Source organism: Galeopterus variegatus, unplaced genomic scaffold (assembly GCF_000696425.1).
Source record: "Galeopterus variegatus unplaced genomic scaffold, G_variegatus-3.0.2 Scaffold1472, whole genome shotgun sequence".
NCBI lineage: Eukaryota > Metazoa > Chordata > Mammalia > Dermoptera > Cynocephalidae > Galeopterus > Galeopterus variegatus.
Window position 1 is genome coordinate 335,535 of NW_007727583.1, and position 24,505 is coordinate 360,039.

Here is a 24,505-nt window from a genome sequence, read left to right on the forward strand (position 1 = left end):
AACTGGGCCTCTGGCTGAGGCAGAGGTGCCGGGCCTCATCATCTCCTGCCTGGGCTGTTGCAACACCACCCACTCCCTCACTGCTCCAGGGACAATGCCAAGTGGGGTGAACTACAGTGGCCAGAGCCAGGAGAGGGGCCTGGACCCGAGACTGAGGCTTGGGAGAATTCATGTAAAACTGTTAGCAAATGAGAGAAATGAATGCTGCCAGGCTGAGCCAGTGTGTCCACCATAGGCAGCCAAGAAAGAGAATACTCATATTCTCCCTGCTGACAAAGCAAGGGACTGGACTTCCTGCAACTTCCATGGCTCCGGATGGTGATTTCTTTTCAAGGACTATCAAGGAGAGGCAGGTAGAAGGGCCTGAGCCCACCAGTGGTCACCCATCCTACAAACACGTGTGAAGCACCCATTCTGCTCCAAGTGCCTGGGAAACAGAGAGCACCTGCCCTCAGGGAGCTTAGGACGGACATCTCATCTTCTGCAAAAGCACTCAGAGCTCAAGCGACATGCTCAAGGTCACACGGCAGGTAGATGGAGGAGCTGGGACTCAACCCCCCCTTTTCTGGTCTCCCATCATCTTCTGCAGAGCCATGTGCCCCCAGTCAGCCATCTGTTCCTTCTCGCAGGGGCCTTCTCTGACCATTTCCCCTCTCCACCCACCGCACTCACGTGCTGAGTTTATGCTACACTAACTTAAACCACTTTGTGGGCTACTTTGCAAGTGTTCTTAATCTTTCAACTAATTCAATGGCTCTTGGAGAATAAAGGAAATTTGAAATTGCTGGCTGCATGCAATAAACTCTTGGCATCTAGCCGGCGGGGCCACTCCAGCAGATTCCACACCAACCCTGTACAGGTGCTTCCTATTGCAAAGGTGAGGAGCCCCTCTCCCTCTCTGTGGCCCTTTCAACATCCTGACTCCAGGGACCCATGTCACAACCCCTCATTCACTCCTTCAGCCATTCAGCAAACAGTCACCGACAGAGCTGACACCTGGTGGCAGGCCCTGGGATGAAAGGTGAATCAGGCACAGTCCCTGCAACCCTGCAAGGAGCTCACAGTCTGGTGGGGGACTGGCCCTCTGCCATTCACCTCTCACCCTGTAGATGTGACAGAAATAAACTGACCGGAATCAAAGCAGGGCCTTCCCTTTCAACATGTGTCTCCATAAGGGAGGCTGGGGCACAGCAGGTGGCAAGAACCCTGGCGGTGACCCTAAGTGCTGGTGCTGCAAGTTGGTAAGACTTCTCCATAGCAGTTGCCATCACTTATTAGAATACATCCACACTCCTGTCAGAACTGATTCTTCATGAGCAATAAGTGCAGAGCCAAAGGGGCAGGCAAGGAGAGAAAGGATTAAGACAGGCCATTTTATCATCGGTTAATCTACGAGGACCTGTCTTCTACAAAAAAAGGGCAGAAGTCATTCATTAAATCCTATCATGGCGTAGGAAGGAAACTCAAAGATCATCTCAGACAGCCTGCCATTTTATAGATGGGAAAACTGAGGCCCAGAAAAGAGAAAGGGCTGACATAGTGATGAGCTAAACAGATGCCCCTGCCTTGAACTTAGCACCTAGTGAGGGATCAGAGAGTAACCAAATAATCACACAAATAAATACATTACCACTGTTAGAGGCACGAAGGGTATGTGCAAGGAGCTATGAAAGCATATGAGAGAAGGCAGGGAAGGCTTCCCTGCAAAAGTGGCATGACCTGACACACGAAGAATGAGTAAGTATTAAGTGAGCAGAGCTACAGCAGAGGAGGGGAGAGCATTCCAGGTCACGGGAAAGTCTGTGCAAAGGCACTGAGGCAGAAGGTAACAGAGCTTCTGGAAGGAAAGAAGGTGAGCTCAGTCTCAGCATATGGAGTCTGGGGTCCCAGTTCTGGGGGACACTTCCCTTGTTCCCTCACTGCACTGCTGGTATGCACCGCTAACAGCTCCTGAATATTTGCCAATGGCCAGGCACTCACCTGAGCACTTACACTCATCGACTCCCTTAGGATAACCCTCACATCAGGCGGATGTGATTATAAACCCAAGCAGGCAGTCCCCAGGGTCTGAGCCCCTTCACCAAAGGCCTCTAACTATGTAGTCATGGAGCACAGTGACAGAGAGCAGACACTGGCATCAAGGAATCTTGGGCCCACACCGCAGCTGTGCTTCTCATTGTCTGTGTGACAGCAGGTGAGTTACTCCGCCTCTGTGAGCCTCATCTGTGAAACGGGGATAATGATGGTACCAGCTACTGTGGAGAGTCCTCGTGTGGATCAAATGAAATCCTCCACATAACTCAGTCAGCACCATGTCTGGCACACAGTGAGCAAAAGAGATGTCAGCAAGGACCGTCTTTAGCCCCTCTGTGTTTCCACCAGTGGAAGGCCTGGCACAGGGCAGGAGTGTGCAAGCAAGGAATCACCAAGGTGCCCAGTAAATTCCTGTCCAAGGAACGAATGTTACAGTCTGAAGTAGGTACCCCGGGGAGGTGGTGAGCGCCTGGTGACGGGGACACTCAAGCACATACTGGGTGGTCACTTGCTAGGGAGGCTGCAGAAGGGATGTGGGCATAGAGAGGACCTGGATTAGAAGGACAGAGGCTTTGTACAGTCGCTTCCAGGCCTGAGATTTGGGGAGTCTCCTGACCCAGCCTGTTAGATCATGCACAATTTTATGGAGCTCAGTTTGTTAATCAACCTCATTTTGCTGGGGCTTAGAGCTGAATCCTTTCCCCAAATTGGACATTTATTAGGCCAGAAGAGCGATGGACAAGCAGGATGGATGAAGTGTCCACATTCCAGCTGGGAGGTTAAGGGCTTTTGTGTTCCTTCCTTCTAAACTCCAAAAGTTCCCAGCCAGGCCTGGGGGCGCCTGCCTTCCTCAGACAGGCAGGGCATTCCTAGGTCCGAGTGCCCCCCCCCCAGACTTCTGTCATCCAGCTCCTCCTCCGCTCTCCAGAGGGAGCCAGGCCAGCACCTTGGAGCATCCCCAGGACTCAGCACAGGGCTGGCACACAGAGGTGGGTATGTTTGCAGAGTATGTAAGCCAAGTTCAGCCTGATTTCAGGCAAGCACAATCCTGGGAAAGCCTAGGAAATCCCAGAGGCCTCTAGAACCCTGTGGCCTCTCTGTGGTCAAAACCAGCCCAGGCCCCTTGGGACCACGCATGGGGACCACTGCAGGTGAGCCTCACTTTCTGCTGCAAGGTGAAACAACTAGTAGAGGCCAAAACCCCTAGGGTAGCTGGTTATTCAGAGGGATATACTCTCACAGAAGAGAAAACTAAGACCCCTCCAGTGCCTCCTGAAGCACAGCTCAGTTTCTGTCACTGCCTCAAATCTAGAACTTTCAGTGGCTCCCCAGTGCCCACAGGGTTTAGTCCAACTTCTTCAGCCTGGTATTCATTCCCTTCTTCCCTTCCATGAACCTCCCTCATGCAGCTTCTACACCAGCCTGGTGAAGTCACCTGCCTCTCCTCACCTGGCAGCAGGTAAGTGAGATACCTGGGGACTTCTTGCCTGAGCCAGCAGGCTCCAAGTACTCCCACACCACAAACACCTCTCAGCAGAAGTCCTGGGACAACTCCCAGGGTATGCAAGCAGAGCCTGGCCTTGCTTTGCTCTTTACCAGCTGTGTGGTTTCAGGGAATTGTCTCTGCCCAGAGAGATGAACATAGTCTGACATCTGCTCTGTGCCTGGCCCTGACCTAAACACAGAAGACGGACAGTGGTATGCTGCCATCAAGGGGCTCATAGTCGGGAGAGGGGACAAGCCAGAGTGATGGGACTGTGGGGATCCAGGGGAGACACCTGACCTGGGCTGGAGGTCAGGGAAGGCTTCCTGGAGGAGGTGGGAGTGAAGTCCTGGGAGGGCAATAGAAGAGGGTGGCGGAGGCATTCCCCACAGCAGAAAGGGTCAGAGAAAGCACATGAAGGTGGAAAATGGCAAGGCACGTGCCTGGCCAGGCTCTGCCAACACTCAGTGTGCAGGAGCAGTCCCCGTCCACAGAGGCCATAGAGAGGGGGACCAGACAGCATACGCTGACCCTACATGCTGTCACATACCCCCTGCCCTCCATTCCCATTGGAGCCCGCGGACATACCATTCCTTGTGGCTGCCCCGCCGCAGAGGACCGCGTCCCCAGAGCGCCGGGGTGTCTGCGCTGCCGGGCGCGATCTGTTATTATCCCCCGTCAGTGCTGCCGGCCTGTGTACATTCCTCGGTAATGAGTCTGACCCTCCTCGGCAATGTTTAATCAGGGCCTAATCGACCCTGGCTTTGATCTGCTTCATTTTCTGCAAAACCCCCGGTACCTGATTTTTACAATCTGATTAGCAGGCTGGCTCTCCGAAGCCAAAATTACCCTCAGTTGCAGAGATCCCTGCTGAGTTCTTTGTGTTTTTTCCCCTCTCTTCCAACAAATTATTTCCTGAGACAACTGTCACTTCCCTCCTTGCCCATGACTGTCTCCCTCACCCTCATCGTTCACATCCAGTCAGTCACCCTGTCTCAAATAGTGAGTCCTGACCCATCCCCTCCCCTTTCCAAGAAGCTGTGACCTGACCTGGCCACTGCAATCACGGTCTGAACCTCCTGCCCCCCCCGGCCCTCGAATCCTCCCTCCCCACTGCAGCCTGATCAGAGCTGCACTGTCCCCAGCCAACTGGCCTCAGGAACTGCTCCCTGCTGACCCCTGCAGCCGGGCCTGTGGCCCACCCCACCTTGGATACTGTCTCATGCACGGGTTCTGTCAGAAACCTGCCTTCCTTCTGCCAGGACCATAGTTCACATCTCTCCTTGTTCACAAGGACACCTTCCCACTCACTCTCACACCAGACTGTTCTGCTGGCTCCTCTCAGCTCCCAAGATCCTGGGGGCTTCCCACCATCATCATGGCTGCCCAACTAGGGCCACTGTTTCTTCCAACTCTCCCACCAGACTGAGAGCCTCTTCAGGTGGAGTTTCTCTCTTTTTCTCCCTGTTTCCCCAGGGACTAGAGCAATGAAGCTGGGTACACAGTAATGCTCACATAAGGAAGGAAGGAGGGAAGAAAGAAGGAAGGAAGGAGGGAGGGAAGAAGACTCCCTTGAAGCCCATAGTGGAGGAAGCATACTGCCAGGTCAAGTCATGGCCCCTTCTTATCTTTCAGTCCCACAAAGCACAAGTCTCCCCTCCCTGGTTCAGCCACCTTCCACCTGCTCCCATGCCTCTCCAATGGAAGACAGTGCTTGGTTCTTACCCACAGTACTGTCTTTTCCCTCCAAAGGGGAAAAGAACAGCAGGAGGGAACTAGAAACTCCTCGTGGCAGGCCCTGAGCTGGGCGCTGGAGGCACAGATGAATCAGACCCTCTCCCTCTGCTTGGGAAGCTTGCAGCCTACTGGGGGAGCGAGGGGATAAACTAGAACTTGGGGAAAACAGTGCTTGTACCTGGTCGGGGTAACTGAGTCTGCTTGAAACAGACAGGAAGGATTCAAAGAGGAAATATCTGAACTGTGTTTTGAGAGATAAATGCCAGCTCTTCAGCCAAGAAAAAAGAGACTGTGCAAAGACGCAGAAGCATGAGAAAGTGTGGTATGTTCAGAGGATGGAAAAAGTTCAGGGTGGCCTGAATGGAGGGTGATGGGAGGAGGAAGTTTTCTGTGGCCAGATCATGAAGGGCTTGTCCACCATGCTAGGGAGGTCAGAGCATGTCCTGCAGGATACCGTGTCTGTCACCTAACTGAACTTCCTCAGAGTGTTGAGTCCTTCTCTGGCCTTGATACACAAAGAATCCAAGAGCTATGTGTAGGAGGCTCCCAGGAGCTATTCCAATGCCAGTGAGGACATGGAGGCTCATAGAAGTCAAGTGACTGCGAGTGGCAGAGACTGAGCTGGAACCCAGCAGTTCCTGGAGTTAAGGGAAGATTTTCACAGGATGGAGGCAGATGAGAAAGATGAGGTGGGAGCCAGAACCAGAGCCAGGCAGGGGAGCTAGACTCTCCTCTCCTGCAAAGGAGGGAGGAAAGCAGGTCCCAGCTCAGGCTCACAAGTTTTCACACCCTGCAAGGCACCACCCGCCCAGCAGATCTCTCAGACACTCTCTCTCTGGGGGCTGGGGGAGAGTGGGAGGGAGAAGGAAAGAAACTAACTGCCTCCTGAGGGCTTCCCATGGGGTTCTTTTATTAATTGTTTACTCCTAGCCATTCCAAGGAGACTCTGAGACAACAATCTATCACCTGGTCCAACCATCCAACCCTGTTTTCACCAAAATTTGAAGCACTAAGCCCCTGTGGCAGGCCTTGTACAGTTTAGTCCCCACAATAACTCCTGGTGGTAGATAGTATCACATCCTTGCTCCCTTTCCCCTTGAGAGGCTAAGGAGCTTCATAAAGGGCATCCAGCTGATGAGCGTGTTTGTTCAATCTCTTTTTCAGCCACAAGATTTGCTCAACACATGATGGATCCACCCAGGCAAGAAATGACCACTGGAGAAAAACCCCTGCCTCCCATCACCTGGCCCAGGGTCTTTCCCACACCATCAGACCACCTCCTCTCCACCAAGGGAAGGACAATGAGGCAGGAATCCTGGCTAATGGGGGTTCCAGTTAACTGGGGTTGTCACAGGGTATTCTCTGCCCCAGCCCCCATATCACCAGGTGACAGTGTAACTGTTCCCATTTGTGGAGGCTCCCAGGTGCAGGTACTTTACCTCCCTGTATCTCTCTCCCTAACTCGGGGGAATAAGTCACAGATGATGAAAGAGCCCTAGAGGAAAATTAGTCCATCTGTGGCCACAATCTGTGGCCACAAACCCCATTTCAAGCCTGGAGGACCCCAGCCTCCTGCCCTCCCTTGAGCCAAGCCATCTGGATGTCAGGACCACTGTCCAGGCTGAGTAAATGGGGGCTCCCTGCTGGAGGTCAGGCTGGCCCTGCCCCAGAACCAGCAGCAGGCAGCAGACAGCAGTGATGCCTGCTTGGCAGGCTCCCGCCCTGTGTGTGGCAGGCCGATGCCTGCTCCATCCCTGATTCAGGGCAAGCACCTCATCAGACTCTCATTAGGTTCTGTTTTCTCTGCAAACATCCCCACAGGCCCGCCGCTCCCTCCTGTGCCCAGGAATGCGGGCATGGGCTCTTGGGGGATAATCTGTCTGAGTCTATATTTTGACTAGTCCTTATAAAACACGCTCTGAGCACTTTGCAAGGGAAAAGTGGGGAAGAGAAAAGACATAGAGCAGGAGGTTGGGAGAAGGAGGTTCTCCCTCATGAAGATGTGCAGGCTCCTGCAGAAGCCACCAAACTGGTCACTGGGGACTACTGTCCAATGCCCAGTCCTCCACACCTCTGTGCCTGCCTTTCCCACCACCCTCTCTGCTCTCCCTGTCCATCACCACCTGCTGAATCCTTCCCATTCTTTAGTGCCCAGGTCAAATGCCCACTCCTCCATGAAGACTTCCTTGGTTTCCCCTGACTTGGAAGATGACTTCCTTCCCTGAGCCTCCACAGCATGTTCTTCCTCCCTGGCATTACACTTACAGGTGACTATGTCTTGCTTTCCCCACTAGACCATAAGCTCCTCAAGGACAGGCCCACAGCACCCATAAACTGTCATGTACAAACAGTAGGGGCTAAAGAAAAATCTGCTGAATAAGTGAATACCATTTTCAAATTTTTGTTGAGCACTTGGTCCTACCCAGTGGTAGATAATTCATCTGGTGAGCACCTTGAGGACTCTAGCGGACACTTACCAGTTGAGTCTTCGGAGGCTCAGGAGCCAGGCAGAGGCACCAGCCACAGGTCTGACCATGCCAGGCATCGATGGGGGGATAAAACATAACCATGGTAATTTTAGAAATGGTGAAGCCACCTTTGCTTTTAACAGCACTTTGTGGATACCTGAGCACTGTCTCTCAGGTTATTTTTTTAGAAACCATCTTCAAAGGGCCGGGAAGATAAAGAGACCAACCCTAAGTCATCTTTAGTCCACTCATGTAAATACTCATTCAATAGACATTAAACAAACAGACACAGAGTTTCAATTCAGAGTAGTAAGTGCTGTCACAGACGATGGAGGGGGCCGTGGGCGCACAGAGAGGCCCCTGCCCAGTGAGAGGCACGAGGTCTGGGGAGGCTTTGCAGAGGTGACATCTGAGCTGAATTTTGGAAAACAGGTAGAAAATACTCAGGCAAAACATAAAGAAGGGCAGCTGACGCAGAGGGAAAAGCACAGGTGAAGGCACGGTGATGCAAGGAAGGAGCACGTGGTTCAGTGTGGCTGCAGCAAATGCAGCAAGACAGTTGTGGCAGAGTGCAGGGGGCTCGCTGTGCCAGGGTCTGGCAACACTACCCCGAGGTGGTCCACCCAGTCCTCACCCTGAGAGGAGTGGGAAGGTAGAGACAGGGGCGGGAGGGAGGGTGGGAAGGCTGTGGCTGGGGCGCACCGCCCACTAACTGAGGGGGAGGGTCTCTGATGGATTAGGAGGTGAGGGGACAGGGCTGCCCACTCTTGCAGACTGCTTCCCGCATACACAGCAGGCCCCGACAGACACTGCTGGATTCTGCTAGATACTTTCAGGCGACTGGCTCTTTTCAAGGAAGGGGGGTTCCAAGACCTGGGACCTGGTTACCTACCATCCAGAGATCTTCACAGCCTCCAGTTCAGGGCGCCCTCAGAGAGCACCCCATCACTGGTGTCACAGGCCCTACTGTGCCTCTGGGTGGACTACCAAGCTCACAGTAGCCCTCCCTCCCTGCTCAGCAAGAAAAATCCTCCAGGGGGTGTAAGGTTCCTGGGACATGCCCTTAGGATATGGAAGGGCAGGCGCCCAAGAGCAAGGAAACGTGGGCTCTAGCACCTTCTGAGAACGGCCTCTTTTCTCTGAAGCAACACTCATTCCTTAAGAAGAGCCAGGATTTATCGGTCACTGATCACGTACGTACTCAGTACTATTCTCAGGCAGTTCCTGTGCAGACCCTGATCTCATTCTAACAGGTGGAGTCAGACATTTTCATAAGTGTCTAGTGATCCAAGAGAGGTAGGCATGAAATGTGCTTGAAGGAGGCAGACCAGGGAAGGCTTCCCAGGGGAGGTGCACTTAAGCTGGGCCTGGGAAAACGGGGAGGATATGGAAATGGAGAAATGTGAAAGAAGAGCATTCAGCAACAGGAAGTCAGGGGGATGCTATCAGCAAGTAGCTCAGCTTGGTCCACCACCCCTCACGGACAGCCAAGGGCTGGAACCAGGAGAGAGACAGGGTAAAAGACCCTCACCTGGCGAAGGAGGCAGCTGCTGTGTTCCTGCCCGTCCTGGTCGCCCTTGTGACTCTGCCCACAGACCAAAGCCTGGGAAGTAGGGAAGGCTCCAGGCAGAGTTCTCCCCACCCTGAAACATCCTGAGCTAGAACCCGGCCAGACTGAAGCAGGTGACCCCAGAGTTGGGGAATTCCAGCAAGATTTGCTCTGTGACTCCACTACTCTGTGGCCTTGCTGCCTGAGAACATTAGACGGGTAAGCACTCAAGAGGTCTTCATTCTCAGCATTTAGCCCAAACAAAGACTTATCCATTCAGCCACAAGCAGCACCAATGCCCCATGTAACACTGGGCACAGCCCTGGTCTTCTCTGGGCCTACAGTAAAGGCATCTCTCCAGGAGTGTGGTGTCTGTGATGTGTTATCACACAGGCCACTCTGGGAGGTGTCTCAGAGCCCATTACTGACCCTTGCAGATGAAGTGCTTGGAGCTCAACCTGGCATCTGGGCCTTCACTAGCCTTCACTTGCCGACCTGTCACCCCCTACATGTGCCCTTCAGCCCTGCCCAGGAGCCCTGCATGTTCCAGCTATTCTGAACCTCTGGACTGCCACTTTTCCCCTTCCTGCCAGGACAACACAAGCCCATCTCTTCCAGCATAAAGCTTCCTCATACCCTGCTCTGGGCTCCCCGATGCTGAGTCACTCTGTGTGGTCATTATCTGACACCTGGCAGCCTGACCCCTCAACTGTTAGCTCCTTGAGACGGTTCCGATATATATTGCTTGATCCCCAGCATCCAGCACTGGCCAGGAAGGGGGAAGGGCAGAAATCAAACAGTCACAAGCCCAGCCACAGGCACATGCCATAATGAAGGCATCAGGCAGGGGAGCCTCGCCCCTCAGTGCCCGTTCAGCACTGAGGTGTAGCACTTTCAGGCCAGGCGCAGAGACAGTTCACCACCCTGGGCTCCAGTTAGCCCATTGGCACCATGGTGTGGACAGGTTGATCTCCAAGGTCCTCCATCTCTAAAGACCTCGGCTGCAGGATACAGCTGGGCCAGGCATCTTCAGCAGTCTCATGGGAGACACGGCAAGGTCTCCTCCCAGAACCAAATCTCAAATGACCTCTGCCTGAACTGACCGCCAAAACCCCAGGTGGAAGAAGGACTCTTTCACACAATAAGCATCTCCCAGCCTCAACTTCTACATCTTGCAATGGACATGACGTAAGAAGAAAGAGACTGTGGAGCAGCTTACACTGTCCAGCACTGCTCAGGGTGCCAAGGCCGGCTCTTGTTCCCTTAGGTATCCAGGGAGGCAAGTGAAGAAGGGACAATTAACCCTTTACAGCTAAGAAAATGAGACTCAGAAGGAGGCATGCTTGAACTGGCCTGAATAGAGAGAGATGTGAGGAAAGGGCATTCCGGCAGAGGGACTGTCATCGGCGGGAACAGACGTTGGTGTCCGTGTGTGGACTATCCAAGGGTGTGGCTGAGGCAAGAATGATAAAAACCAGGTGCCACTCTCACCACTTTGCCTATATGTAGACATTTAATCCCATGACAACCCTTGAAGTGAGTACAAGTATTTCTCCCCTTTTTACATTTGGGACAACTAAAACAATGATTAAGTAGCTTTCCCAAGGTTGCCCAGCTAGCAGGTGAAGGAGTGGGAATGATACAAACCCAGGCTCCAGGGCCCACGTTCATTCTTAACCACTAGCCACACAGCCGCTCAAAAGGGATGGAGCCTGTGAAAGCACCCTCTGTAGCACCTGGCCCTTAATTAATATTTGATGAGCAAACATGTGGACGGATGAATGAATGGATAGCCTCGGCATCTCTCCACACCTGTAACATTAGCTGCTGTTCTGCAGCCCACACACCACTGCCTGGTCCCACTTAGCCGCCATAGCACACTCTTCCCGCCCAGGCTCTGCTCCCAGCAGGAAGATATGTGAGGTTTTAAGGAGCTCAGAATGAGGCACTCAGGGCAGCTACAAGTCATGCCCTAACCTCGGCTCATCTCCGAGCTCCTGCCCTGTTTTCTGGGCAGGGCCCACCATGCCCTCCCTATCCACTATCTCTATCCATCATCAGGCTTGCTCTGACTCAGTCGGACTTCCTGGACTAACCCCACTCCGGTCCCCACGTAGCTGGTGAATCCCCATTCACCCCCAATTTTACCATCACTCATGATCAGCTTCTAACCAAAGCCCTCTAAAAGTTCACTCCCACCTAAGCCATGGTTTCCCACCTCCACCCAGGCTAGGGCCCTCTGCCCCCCAATCCTTCCATCGGCTGCATTATAATGGGTCCCCAGTGCCCAGGCCCAGCCTTTCTCACCACCTGCTGCCCACAGACCCCTGTTCTGACCCAGCCATGCCCGTCTCATTATCCCCTCTACCATAATCACAGGAGCCGCAGGAGGACCTAAATCAGTGTTCCTCACAGTCTGGTCCTTTGCCTACTGTCCACAGAATCCTGGGTCCACCATGGACTCCATTAGTCAAAATCACTGGGATGAAGGCCAGGAAGCACCCGGGCTCAGGATCCCAAATGCACACACACTGGAAGGAGCTGAGCAACCCACTCGTCCATACAACCCGTCTTCATGAACCTCACCTCCTTCCCCAGCTCTTCCTGCATCCCGTTCCCTCTCCCCTCCAGCATCCAGGCCTTTTCCCCTGACCACTCCCTGCAGCCGCTCGGCCAGCATCAAATCATATTCTGGCCAAGCTCCGGATTTGCTAAAAAAGGGTCCTTCATTTCTGCCCAGCTCCACCTTACTGAACTTCCAGTTTCTCCAAATGGCCACTATATTCCTTTCATGGTCAATCCCAACCTCAATCCAGAGCCACACCCACCAGCATCACCAGGTTCCACATTCAAACCTGCCCTGCCCCAGATGTCTGCACCTCTGAACAACAGAGATGATTTATGATTATTCTAGTCCCACCAAGGCAGTGGCTCTCAAGGCCCACAAGCATTGGGGTAGTGGAGGTGGGGAATGTCCATGCCCACAACCTCACCTTGGAACAGTGTCTGGCACCCCCAGCCCAATCTGCAGCCCACTCTGCAGTTCTTCCCATCTCTGTTAAATTTGACCCCCCAGCCACCTCTTTTTTTCTTAACACAAGCTTTCTTTTCCTTCTTGTCCAACTTCTCTTTTTCCCCATTTAATGAGGAAAGGATTTGAAGTTATTTTTTAAAATACCATAAAGCAAAAATCTCCTTTTTTGAGCTAACCACACCACATTTGCCAGACTAATCACCCTGGAGCCCAGCTCTATGTCACACCCTTACTCAGAAACCCGCCATGCCTCCCTATGGCCTGAAGGATGAACATACTCAGCACAACCATAAAACAGCAAGTGGTATCCAATGTACTTGAGTTGTGTGTGGAAAGAATGTAGTAATAATGTGAAGAATGTAACAATAACAATAAAAATATCTAACCATCACTGAGCACTTACTATGTGCTTTGCCCACATTACCCTCACAAGGCCGTATTAACCCTCACAACAGCCCTGCCGGTGGGTGCTACTATTGTCCCTGACTCAGAGTTCAAGTTTGTGCTAAGGAACAAGGCTGAGAAGGGAAGTTGGGGAAATCCGGACCACCCCAGCTTGGGTCTACTTTCTCCCTGCTAAGCTGGAGCTAACTGGCCTGAGACCCCTGCAGGCCCAGTTCTCTGGATGGGCACTGCCATCCAAGAAAGCCCTGTAGCTCTTCCTGGGACCTGCCAACTGCTCAGCCACACTCCGACTGGAGATGTTTGGTCTTCACTGGCTGGACTGGCCCGACTGCCAGCCTGGCGCCCGCTGGCTCTTAGGGGCGTATGCTGTCCCAGGAGGCAGCTCTATAGCTGCTCCGTCCTCTACAACCACTTGCCTTCTTTCTGAGAAAAGACAAGTCCCTCACAGGTGTACAGCACTTCATTGTGCGTGGGATGCTTCATCTGGGCCTCCCATCAACCCAGGGAGATAAGCAGGGTAGAGCACAGCTCCATTTTACAGCGAGGCAAAGCTCTGTGGCACCCAGTATGTCCCAGGCACTTAATAATTTAATCTTCCCTCCAACCCCTTCTGAAACTACTATTATCCCCCTTTTACAGATGAGGAAACTGAGACAGAGAAGGGCAATGACTTGCCATGGCCCCATGTCAAGTCAGTGGCATTACTGACCAGGCAGGACTTGAACCCAGGTCTCCCTAGAGGCAGTCTGTCTCTGGAGGCCACCACCTTGGCTAACGTAACCTCAAAAGGCCAGAGTAGTCTGACCCATCTTCCCTGCTGCTACTGACCATTCAAACCTTCTGGACACCCAGATGTGTGGGGCAGGTGTCTGGCCAACCACTTGGGATAGTTTTCAGCAGCCCCTGGGGCTAGAGGCCAGAATTGCTAAGTCTGGTTCGGGCATGTTCCCCTAGCCATCCCCACCCCATCCTGGTCCCTCAGCACCCCAGCCAGAGTTGCCCCCCCAACCCAGCCTCTCACCCCCGCCCATGGATCCAAATTTCCATTCCCTCAGCAGCATGAGCTCAGTGGGGAGGAAGGCAATCTGATTACAAGCAGCCCTGGCCTCAGGGTCGCCAAGGGTGTGGGTGTCAGAAAGGCGCCATCGTAGCATCAGGCAGGGAAGGGGGCACAACGCACAAGCCTTGGCCATCGAGGCTCTACCACCATCAGGCTGGGCAACTTCCTGAGCCTCAGTTTCCCCACCTGGAAAACATGCCTTATCATCACTGTCTTACCTAACTCTACTGATGGCTGTGCAAATCAGAGGCATAACAGATGTGAAGATGCTCGGCGAAACAGAAAATGGGATTCAAACTAAGGAAGCTCTATCATTACTAATCCAACTGAAAAAGCTTTCGCTGAGTGCCTGCCCCATACCAGGCCTGAGGGCAGGCACTGGGGTCAGAGAGAGGAATAAATACAGTCCCAGACCCCAAGATCTACTGCCTGGTGGGGAAACAGGCGATCACCACACAGGTAAACAATGCTATGCAGAGGGACACTCCGGAAACTGTAGAGACCCTAAGAAAGGTCTCTGACCCAGCTTGGGGTTAGGGCAGGTCTTCTAGGGTGGCCTTGAAATGAGTCTCAGAGGCCAGCAGGCATCAGTCAAATGGAAGGAGAGAGGGCACACTAGGCGAGAATGGTCTAGGTGAAAGAGTGGAGACGGGCGCATGATACTTGTAGGGTAAGTGTGGTTGAGACACTGGGGGTGGGGGGGTGGATAAGGAGAGATGACATAAGCAAAGCATGCCACACACAGCAGGCACTCAGAACGTGGTTGCTCTCCTCCTCCCCTCCCCACAACCCTATGGACGCAAGTCCAAGCTTAGATGCTCCTTTTCGGCAAGCCAGTGGACCCTGGCCTGGAGCCTTCCTCCCTTCTTTTCCCAGTGGGCTAGAACCCAGTGTCCTTGCTCATAAACAGCTGGCCCAGGAGAGTCCTGCTGACCTGACCTACAGGGTGTCCAACTGGGATCAGCCCATTGATTAAGCTCCTGCCAAGAGGAAACTGTGAGGCAGCAGTGCCACCCAGGAAGAAGGCCCAGGTTGGACAGTCCTGCAGGGGCTTTGGCTCCACCTCTTATAAACTGTGTGACCTTTGGCAAGTCGCTCAAGGGCTCAGACCCTGGACTTAGGAAGAAGGAGTTATTGCAGACAAGATTACTCATGGCATGCAGCATAGTCCTGCACACCCCATAATGTGTTCAAAAGTAGGAGCTAACTTCTCCCAATCATAGTAAATTGAGGCTGTCTTGGAAAACTCCAGGCTATGGGCCACTCAACAAGCAGGGAATGCGTGCAGTTCAACAGTGCGGACGCAGAGGGGCAGCCAGAGTCGTGGGGCAGGGAGTGGGAGGAGGCAGGCCTGTTGGAAGGCTCCTATGGGCCACACTGAAAATGCTGGCTCATCACCTCCCCGACACAAGGGACCAGGGCCAGGCGGCAAGTGGTTCCTCACAAGTCAGGGAGGATAGGTCAATGAAAATGTTACGATCCACAATAGGCTCACATCTGTTTAAAGAGCCCTGCGTGATGAAGCACACAGGCAGGCTCAGGAAAGCCCCAGGCTCTGCCGCTGGGAACTGGATCCAGCCATGTGGCCATGCGTCCTCTCATCTCTGCCAGCTTCCAGCTCCCAGCTACGAAAGGGGGCCGGAGGCCTCCAAGGTCACGGTGCAAGTGCACAAAAGGGGCACGTGCGAAACACAAGCTGCAGTGAAGAGTGACAGAGCAGGACGAGGGAGCAGCAGAGGCCAAGTAGCGTTGCTTCAGCGCTGGGTGAGCTGAAGACCCTCTCACCAGCAGAAGGAGGCAGACAGCACAGCCATGAACAAAGACAGTTTCCCCACAGGCTCATTCCTCCCACTGGTCCCCTCAGAGCTCCACCTGGCACCCCGCAGAGGAAGCCTTCCCCCAGGTGCTGAAGCTGGCCACTTTGCATTCATCCACCCAGCTCAGAGCTCCTGGGGGCAAGGACCTGTCTCTGGTGCCACCACACGGCTGGTCACAGAGCAGGAACCAAGCAGTGAATGCCAGCACAGCAGAGGGGTCAACCTAACCCTGGCCCTTCTCCCTCTGCCCTGTGTACTGGGGGGTCCCAGGCCCTTTCACAGAAGGAAGGAGGGCAGTGAGGTGTGGCTGGCCCTCTGAGCAGGGCCCTGGTAGACAAGAGCTCAGAGCTAGAGACAGAACAAAGGAGGAGAGATGGCCTGAGAAGTATGTGGCACTGCCACCTATAAACTGGCTTTTACTGAGCATCTACTGAATACCAGAGTATTCAGTTTACACACAGTGCCTCAATTAATCCTAGCGACTACCCCTAGAAACAAACACTCTCCATCTGTAAAACAGGAGATTAAGCAATACAGCAAAGTTTATTCATCTTAGGAGGGGCTCAGGGTCCTTTCCTGGACACTCCTGAGCCTCCTGGCCCCAGTGTCAGAGCATCTCCCAAGCACGGGGGCAAAACCCTTCAGAAGGCTGCATTCCAAGTACAGAGATGCCTGAAATGCAAGAATCCCCAGGGCCCCTCAGCTCCCAGCAGTAACCCCCACTTTACAAGGTGGGACAATCCTGAGAGTTTTTCTCCCTTGGGGAGCCGGCAAGCTCCAAGAGGTTAATGCTATGCTCGGCACGGGCTTGAGTTTAATAAAACTAGAAGCAGCTAATGGTTAACAATAAAAAATAATATTTTTCCTTCAAGCAATTAAACTGTAATATAGAGCTCACTAATTCCTTCCTGTTCTTTCCCTTGGGATCTCAGATCAAGCACCAGGAGAAATAAATTATGCATCGCTCTTCCCCGCTTGAAACCCAAGTTTTAAAGAATCTCTGGGAGAAATATTGCCTCCTTCATTAAGGCAGAAATCTCTGAAGATTTTTATAAAGCTTTCCTATAACAAGTTATGTATCTGCAAATGCAGGATCCACTACCCACCTCCATCTTAAAGATCAATATATTTTTTGCCCTTTCTCCAAAGAACCATTGTGTGTAAAAACTAATCTTAACAAGGCACAGCTAAAAACTCTCCATGGCCCCCTGTATCTACAGGGAAATAAAGTTACCCTGTGCCCCACCCCCAACCCCACCTGGCCTGGTACTCAAGGCTGTCTAACCTCATTTCTCTCTATTCCCTCCACGCACCCTTCAGTCTGGCCAAGCAGAACTCATTGCTGTGCCTCACACATGCCCTCTGCTCTCCCAGCTCTGCCTTTGCCGACACTGACCATGCTGCCTGGAAATCCCTTCCCACCGATGCTCCAAGGCTCACCTCCTCCACCAAGCCTTGCCTGATTCCCCCTCAGCTGGAACAGGCCATCTCTCTCAGCACTGTCTCTAAAAGGCTTTCCCCTTTCAACCCCAGGTGACAGCCTCTCGAGACAGCCACATGACACCAGGAACAGAACACCTTCGTGTGGCTCTTCTTTGGACGTCCCTCCACTGTGCCTGGCATGGTGCCCAGTATTTCATCCATATGCATGGGGTGAGTTAATAAATGGATTCAATAACCACTGAGGCCAGCTTCTCTCAAGACCAGGGAAGGGAGCTGGGAGGAGGCAGGACAAGGACCTTGGCCATGATGCAGGAAGTGGAGAAGGAGGCACAGAGCACAACCCCAAGAATGGCACAAGAGGCTCTCTAAGGAAAGCAGAGAGACCACGATGCCAGTCTGCGCAGGTCACCCTGCCCTGGCTCCCTCCGACAGCTCCCCTGCCCGCTGGGCAGACTGGGGACTCCTTAGTTCAGCATTCAAGGCCCTTCATGAGCCTCTCGCCCCTTCCCCACTTTCACTTCTACTCTAGTGGCCTTGCACAGGCAGCTCCTCCCCACCACTCTGCCAAGGGACCCCTCTTCATCCTTCAAAACACAGTGCAACATCACTGACCTGATCCCGCCCTCCTCTGGGGGGCACTATCTCTTCCTGAGCATCCTCTTACCCAGGCTTTGAGCTTTCCTGGGACAGGCTCAGGATCTGCTCCACCCCCAGCAGAGGCCTTGGCCCCGCTTGAGGCTCAGGAAGCATCAGTGGAGCTGAACTAAACAGGAACGCGGAGGGAGGGGAAACACTCTGCTGGAAGGACTACCCCTTCTCCACGCCCCTGGCACAGCCCAGCTAAGTTCATTTAGCACTTACTCTGTGTCTGACACTGCTCTAAACAGTTTTGCATGTATCACCTCACTTGATCCTAACCACAGCCTCTGAGGTAGGTGCTACTATTATTATTTTACAGATGCGGGAACAGAGGCACAGAGAAGGTAAGAAACTTGATGAGGCCACAGAGCCCATTAGAGGTGAAGCTGGGCTCAGAGCCAGTGGTTCTAACCTCTGTAACCAACAACTCTCTGTAAAGTACATGGACCTGTGCGGGGTGGGCACAAAGCAGAGTTATTCTAGCAACCAAACCCCCTACATCTGAAAACCTCCCTGTCTGTACTTCCGATTTCTGACGTCTGCCCTCCTCTGCCCCAGAGAGGCCTTCTGTGCTGCCCAGGCCAACATTCCGAGGACTCCCCACCCCATCCACCCCATCGCCCCAGACCAGACAGCAAACAAACAGGACACGACTAAAGAACCAACCAGAAAATCCCATAAACTCTCCTGGGCACACGCCCCTCCTGCTCCCGTGTGGGATGTCTCATGTGGGACGTCTGAGCTGAGTGACCTCAGCCCAAGGCTCTGAGGACAAACACAAGGGCGGCATGCCCAGGGGAGGATGCGGAAGGAGTTCCGGGCAGTGATTTTCCATCCAGGAGATTTCCGAATCCCTGACATCGGGGAGTAGGAAAAGGAGCCGACTCGACTTCTGCATCCATGTTCCCTAACTGCCCAAAAGGCAGCTTTTGGCCGCAGCCTGTGCGGTTTCTCTGTAGCCCAACGTCCTCCTTCACTTAGGGGCTGATAACGCTGAAAGGCAAGGCCAGCCGCCACCGCAGGCGTCTTCCCCCTCCACACCTCCCAAGCACATTCCACTGCCAGTGGGCATTGACCCTACCTCCCACTCACTGATGAGACGTTTATGCATTCAGAACATCAGCCCTTGGGGCCAAGCCCAGGGATCTCTGTACAGCCTCTGCCACCTGGGTACAAGTACCCAGAAGGCTACTGCCAAAACAGAGTCACTTCCAGAAAGGACCATGTAGAGAGCTCTCCAGCCAGGGTGCCCTCCAGACCTGCCACCATCATGGAGCTACTCAGGCTTTGTCCCACATTCCCTGTGCCAAGCTTGCCCAGCATTCCGTTCCATAAAAACCCAACCCCTTCCACAGGCATGCCATTTCACAGTTTACAAGCCCCTCGACCTAGATTCTCTCATCTGACCCTCGCCACAGCCCTGCATGTGCAGCACCTTGACCCCATTTTTCAGAGGAGGAAATGGGCTTGGAGAGTGAAGGGACTTGCCCAAAGTCCCACAACTAATAACAGTCATAAAAGGAGTCACCTAATAGTAATAGCAGGTGTGCTTACCACATGCCAAGCACTGTGCTACACATTTTACACCCACCATTGTTCTTAATGCCTTGTCTTAGTCTGCTCAGCTGCCAGAACAAGTAACACACACTGGATGGCTTAAACAAAAGAAATATATTTCTCACAGTTCTGGAGGCTGGAATTCCAAGATCAAGGTGCAGGCATGGTAAATTTCTGGTGAGGACTCTCTTCCTGACTTGTGGACAGCTACCTCCTCACTGTGTCCTCATGTGGTAGGAAGAGAAGAAGCAGGCTCTCTTGTGTCTCTTGTTATAATGACACCTGCCCCATCAGTGGGCCCCACCCTCATGTCTTCATTTAAACCTTTTTACCTTCCAAAGGCCCCATCTCCAAATACCATCACATTAGGGGTATGGCTTCAACACATGAATCAGGAGAGAAACACAATTCAGTCCATAGCATGCCTTCTACAAACTATGTCTACTAAAGAGGATACTGAAGCACAGAGAGGTTGAGTGATCTGCAAAACGTCATTCAGCCATAAGGAGAAGAGCTGGGATTCAAATCCAGGCCTCCCTGACCTAAACCCCAGCACTCTGAGCTGCACTGCCTCTATTGGGGGATGGCAGAGGCCAGCTGCATGCTCAGCTAGGGCCTCAGCCCCACTGTCCCACACTACCCTGAACATTCTGGAACACCTACAAGGCAGTCGGCCTGGAGGAACTGCTACACGATGGAGTCATCAGCTGCTCCTGCTCCTCATCCAGAGCCACCGCCTGTCCCCATTCCTCCTCACAACAGGCCCACGCCATAGATCCATCTCCCTCATTTCCTCCCTGTTTCAGGTAAGGAAACTGAGACCCAGAGGAAGGGGTGGGAATGGGAAGGTGCAAGGCTTAGTGGCTCCAAAGCTCCTGCTTCCTCCCATGATATCTGTGGAGAGCCCAAGACAGGCTGTCCAGAAGAGATGGGCTGGAGAACGGCCTGAGCAAAGGCTTGACCTGCACCTCGTGTCAACACTTGGAGCACAGAGTGAGGTGCATGTCCCAGAGCGGGTGGAGAGGATGGGTCAGTTGGGGGCTTTTGGTTTTTCTTTTCTCTCTCTCTTTTTTTTAATTGAGATAGGTATGATTCACATACCATGAGATTCACCCTTGTAAAGTGTACCATTTACTGTTTATTACTATATTCACAGAGTTGTACACCCAATACCACTATCTAATTCCAGAATGTTTTCACCATCCAAAAAGAAACCCCATACCCGTTAGCAGTCACTCCCTGTATCTCCCTCCTCCTAGCCCCTGGCAACCGTTAATCTACTTTCTGTCTCTATAGATTTGCCTGTTCATGACATTTCATATAAATGGAACCATACAATATGCGACTATTTGTGTCTGGCTTCTTTGACTTAGCATAATGTTTTCAAGGTTCATCCATGTTGTAGCATGTATCAGTACTTTGTTTCTTTTTTATGGCTGAATAATATTCCATTCTATGGATATACCACATTTTGATTATCCATTCATCAGCTGATGGATATTTTGGGTTGTTTCCACTTTTTGGCTATGATGAATAATACCGCTGTCAACACTGTGTACCAATTTCATGTAGACACATATTTTCAGTTCTCTTTAAACCCAGGAGTGCAGTTGCTGGGTCAAACGGTAACTCTATGTTCAAACATTTGAGGAACTGCCAGACTGTTCTCCATAGCAGCTGCACTGTTGTACATTCCCACCAGCAGTGGATGAGGATTTCAATTTCTCCACACCCTCACCAACACTTGTTACTGTCTGTCTTTTTTATTATAGCCATTTTAGTGGGTGTAAAGTAGTATCTCACTGTGCGAGAGACAGGGTTTTGAACTCATTACTCAAGGACAGTCTTCTTCCTTAAAGAGAAACATTGGGATTCACAGCCTCCTGAGTCTACTCCACTCAACTCCCTCCTGCCCAACATCCACCTCTCCTGTCAACAGAGAGTGCTCATGATGTGCCAGGCACTATTCTAAGCTCTGTTATGGTTCCCATTTTACGGATGCAGAAACTGAGGTACAGAAAGAAGTGATTGCCCAAGCCGGTAAGTGGTAGAGTCAGGGTTCAATCCTAAGCTAGTGTCTGATTCCAGAGCCCTGACTCTTAACCACCAGTATCTTCTGACCCTGAGTCAAAAAAGACACTTTGGGGAATGCACTCTGAAAACGAAAGAACTGCACCACTGCTAGCTATTACTGCTATCGGAAAGCCTGGCTCCCTCCGCAGTCGCCCAGACCCCTTGTCTCTATGTGCCAGGCACACAGTCAGCATTTAATAAATGTTCGTGAAAGGCAAGCAGGCAGGCTTCCAATGTCTCTCCCTCCCTGCATCTGCCCACGTAGGTCACTTCAACCATGAATCCCTTTTGACTCCTCTCCATCATGAGCAGCAGGGCGCTACATGTCAAGTTGGGGCTGGGGCTGGAACTCCAGTGTCTGGGCTCTGAGGTCAGTACTCCTTCCTTTGCCAGGCTGCCTCTCCAGGAGGGCACCAAGGCTCTTTCCTCATCTGTAAGACGGGGATAAGAAGAGCACCTACTTCACAAGGTGGTGGAGAAGATTAAGTGAGTTAATACACAGAAAGTGCTTAGAACAGTGCCAGGTACAGGCAAACATGCAGTAATCATCTGCTTCTCTGAAGGACCCATGCCCTGGCCTCTGCCCACTGGCCAAGGTAGGGGAATGCGGACCTGTAGGGGAGGGCCTGGCAGGGCTTCCTGGCTGGGGTAGGAGCAGGGGAGAGAGATATGGCTGACCCTGAGACACATGGTTGAGGGCCAGAGCTTTATTCTCTATGCTCTGAGTCACACTTGTTGCCCAGGCCCACAGCACCCTTGCCGGCAACCCCAGGTAGCAAAGTGAGGGTATGGGACTGCTCTCCAGAGCAAGGCTTACAGCCTGTTGGCAGTCTGCCTTGAAACTCAACCCAGCCCAATTAATGAGGAATGACTGTGTCAGCAAGGGACCGTCTGCCTGGGGACCTCAGCCACAGCACACTCTGGCCACATTCTGCATGGCCATAAAACTCTAAACAAAGAGCCAACCCTGACCAGTCTGCTAACACCCTCCCACAGGCCTCTGGATCCTGTCCTCCAAAGCTGGCCTGCCCGAAGGGCTATGGGGAAACATGGCACTGGAGGCCACCACAACTTGTCCCCTAGTGGGAGTGTTCCTGTCACCTGAAAGGACCTCAGCTGAGCATCGTGGCATCAAGGCTCTTGTCTGCTCAACAGACCTTCTCTGGCTTCAGAGTTGCCTGGACCCAGTGCCACTCACCAGCATCGGCAAGCATCTTCACCCCTCCAAGCCTCTGCTGCATTGATGTAAAAAGTAATCCTATCCCTACCTGGCAGGGTCCTCGTGGGAGCAGACATTTACTGCAAGTTTGCCTTGTGCCTGGCATTGTTCTAAGCACTTTCTATGTTTAACTCACTTTATCTTCACCTCCACCCTATGAAGTAGGTACTATTCTTATCCCATTCTACAGGTGAGGACACAGAAGCAGAAAGGTGTAAAGGAAACACATACGCAGGGCTCCTGGTACAGGACCTGGCACCTACATCTCAAGAGCCTGAGTCTGCTCCCCCCAAGTTGATCGGGGCAGGGCTTGGGAACCCTGAAAGTAGTAGGACAGCCCTTGTCCCAAAGAGTCCATTGAGCAAACTAGTCTCTATGCAGTCCTCAACACAAACCTCCAGAGCCCAGAGGAAGGTGCTCAGAATTCCGCCTGCCCGGGCGGGAAGGCTTTCCCACCCCCCACTGGTAAACAGGGTGCTGGCTGGGCCATCACTGCCATGAACCCTGATGGCCTCACGACTCTATGAGCAAGGCCAGCAAGATGAGGGCAGGGCAAAGCACTCCTGATCCCTCCACAGCCAAAACCGCACACACTTAAGCCTCTTAGATTTTCCGATTTTAATCAAGCCTAGCCCCTAGCAACATTCTTCAATAAGGGGAGATTTGTTCAGCCTGTTCTGAGAATCAGTGTTACCTACTAAAAACACACAACCTTTCTCCTTCACTGCCACTTCTGCATTTAAAATGGTATATGGCCTTTAAAAATTCTTCTCTTCCCACATGGAAGAAATATTTGCTCACAGCCGAGGCTGCAGAACACGGGCCCTGCCCCAGGACCACCATGCTCATAAAGCACCTCATGGAATAGCACTTTTAACTGATTCCTGCCTGCTCACTGTCCGCATACTTTTAACTCCAAATAACAAGTTTATGGCAGGGATAAAGCAGGTATTATCAATCCCATCTTACCAATAGAGAAATCAAGGCACAGAGAGGGAAAGTAACTAGCCCAAGGACACACAGAATTAGTGGCAGCGCCATTCACTTGGTCATTCAATAACGAGCCAGTCCCTGCCCTCACAGAGCTTTCAATTCCGTGTACTCCCCATCTTGTACCACCGGCCATGCCACCTGAAGCCTGGGTGAGTGGGTGAACTGTAGTGAAGAAGGGAAGGGAAAAGGAAGGGAGAGAAGGGGGAGGGGAAGCTCATTTTAGGACAAAGAGAGCCTGAGGAGCCTCCTGCTTTGTGGGAGTTATTCCATCTCCAGAGCCCAGGGTCTCTCTGAGGGTGGGTAGCAGGGCTGGGACAGAGCGGGCCAGGACAGAGCAGGCCTGACCTGCTGTGGGGCAAAGCTCAGTTTAGGCCCTGGTTCTGTGGGACCTAGGAGCCCCAAACCTTGGGCAAGTCTCTTCCCCTCTGAGCACCGCCTCATGGTGGGAGAGAGAACACCCACCCCAGAGAAGCACAGGGAGGGTGAAGGAGGCAAATGCTCTTTTTAACCTTCCATGTGAAGCATGATCATGTTATCATTACTGGTATTTATAAGGCCTGTGGTTTTTCAAGTGTTTTCATATGCACCACGTCATGGAAGGCAGAAAAGGGACTCTCCTCCCCATTTTGTAGACGAGTAAAGAGAGGCCAGGAGAAGGGAAGTGACCAGTAGGAGCCTGAACTCACACCTGCTCCCGGCACACACCTAACAAGGCATGGGGTGAATGAACGAAGGCAGCCTTTTGTTTCTTAGGGCTTTTCCTAGGCTTCGTGCTGCCTCCTGGGAAGATCTGACATTCTAACTCAGTGATGGCCTCAGTCCAGAACCTTCACATCTACTATGGCACTTGACTCCCACAGAACTATTTATCATATGAAGACATCAAGGCCTAGGGGATAGAAGAACTGACCAAGGTGCCCACTGGCAAGTGGCAAAGCCAGAGGGTAACTCCAAAGCCAGCTTCCCCGCCACTCCCCCCCCCCCCCCCCCCCCT

The 24,505-nt window shown here is 52.5% G+C and overlaps 1 protein-coding gene across 1 annotated transcript in view; it reads right to left on the minus strand.

The window, feature by feature from the left end:
- GLIS1 (GLIS family zinc finger 1) overlaps window positions 1-24,505 on the minus strand; it is a 234,812-nt gene that overhangs the window by 179,976 nt on the left and 30,331 nt on the right. The window lies entirely within an intron of this gene.